Consider the following 2,398-nt stretch of genomic DNA (forward strand, 5'->3'; position numbering starts at 1 on the left):
TCGGTTGGACTCATTAAGTGTACATAAGAAGGAATGCATTGATATGGTTGGTAAGCCCACACCGGCAAAGCTTAAGGATAAAGAGTCATATGCCTACATGCTTAATAGACTTGTATCTATTTTTGGCACACTCAAATCAGGTTGGGATACCTATCTAGAAATTTTGGAGAAAGCCTATCTGGAAATTTTCAAATATATTCAACTCTGGTAAAGTCTTTTGGGACATTCTTTGTACAGTCTTTCATTCTTTGTCCCAGTTTTTTGTACTTTTTTGCATTGATGTCAAAGGGGGAGGTATAGGTGAAAAATATATTTTTGACATCGGGAGATATGGAGGTATGGAATATTTTATTCAGATGATGATCACAAATGGATATTCAGCTCAGAGGTAGCAGTCTCAAGGTGAAACCGACAGATGGAAACCATTATCATTTTTCACATGAGTGTTGCCATCAATGCCAAAGGGAGAGAGATTGTTGGAAATTGATACTGATTTGATTGGTTTCAATATGTTGTCATTAATGGCAACATGTTCCAGCTTTCATATGTTGGTTTGGTTGTTTACCAGCAGACACTTCACCAACACCAGCACCGGCAGGTATCTTCACTGGTAGGAGGAATTCTATGGGTACCAGAATTGTTGGCCAACATGACTTCATTAGGATACCAGTATAGAAGGCCGACATCATTTAGGAGATCCAACAATCGGAAATTGATTTTGATATTTATGTATATATGTAATTGAGCCAACATGTATATTCATTTTGTAATTATCTATGTAAGTTGACATAAGGCATGAAGGATTGTAAAGGTATATAGATTAGTTGATTAGATCATCTTGTGATATGTTAGGATATGGAAAAGATATGAGAGTGATATTTGTAATGCGAGGAATGTTGATTATGTAAGAGGTTATACCGATAAGGGTTTAGGGTTTCAGAACCGGAACAGACAGAGCTTGAATCGGAACTCAATCAGTCATAGCAGATGCATTATATGAGTGCAGTTTTATGTTTTCTTGTTCAGAGTAACTGTAGTCAGTGAGACTCCTTTGTGATGAGCAGTGTGCTCTAGGCTGTAAGCCTTCTTGCAAGTGCAGGCCCCCATATTTTGTAACATTTTTTCATATGGCCAGTGGATTGATATTGTGGGTCACAAATCCCACCGTTGTTTTTCCTCCTTGAAGTTTTCCACATATAAATATCTGTGTTAGGGTATTCATTTGTGTCATTGCCTTATTGATTGCTTTACTTCTGTCAAAATTATATGTAGCGGTTTACCGGCTGGTGAATGCATGTTATAATAATTTTAAAATTGATCATTTCGGTAGAACACTGATTCACCCCCCTCTCAGTGTTCTTGGATTCCAACACATGCAACCATGGTTCCCAAACTTCCATCTAGTTCCTCCAGATCCATATGACAGGCCAATATGGATAAGGTTATACAACTTATCGATTGAGTATTAGGTGGAAGGAAGTTTAGAGAAAATCGATAGAACCCTGGGTTCCCTCTTGTGATAGACGAGGATTTGGTAGAGAAGGATTCTTACTTATATGTGCATCTTTGTATCTCGACTGTTAAGAGGATGCCTCCCAAGATTTATTTATTATCTAATGGTAGAAGGTGGATTCAATAGGATTAAATAAAGGATACAAATATATATTGTATGAGTTGTGGAAATAGGAGCCATTTTGAAAAAGATTGTAGGGCAAATTTTAGGCCTTACAAAAAATGGATCCCCGAGGAGAGAAATGAAAAAACCGTTATGACAGCAGTTAAGCCTCTGTTTCTTACAGCATGCCCTATAAAGGAGGAACCATAAACTAAATAAGTAGAGGCCCACCAAGGCACTAGTGATCAGATAGAAGAAATAACAACAAGTGAAATCGCATGCTCCTCCAAAATGAAGGTGTTGGAAGAGATTATTGACAATAAGGATCATTTACTTGAAGATGCTTCACACTCAGAGATGGAATATGATGTTTGTTCTAATGGAGATTTGGGTGATGGTTTGGATATTACTAATATAAGATGTATTAGTCAATTAACCAATGTTTTGTTAGGGAACTCGAAATCAAAGTGCGACAGGAAGAGAAATAAACAAAAGAGGATAGACAGAGGTAAGGAGAAAGGCATAATCGGTGTTATGGACTTTATGAGAAAATCGAAGGGAGTGAAGTTCTCCCTTGGAGAGCAATGAGATTACTCACATGAAATGTCAGGGGATTATCAGCCCCTGGAAAAAGATGCATGGTTAAATGCACATTAGAAAATAATTCTAATGATGTGATACTACTCCAAGAAACCAAGCTTAATTTAGACAAGGATTTTAGCTTCCTGAAATACTGTGGCAAAATGAAAGGTGTTTTCCAAGAAGCTAGAGGTTCTTTAGGGG

Source organism: Cryptomeria japonica, chromosome 5, assembly GCF_030272615.1.
Source record: "Cryptomeria japonica chromosome 5, Sugi_1.0, whole genome shotgun sequence".
In the NCBI taxonomy this organism is placed as follows: Eukaryota; Viridiplantae; Streptophyta; class Pinopsida; order Cupressales; family Cupressaceae; genus Cryptomeria; species Cryptomeria japonica.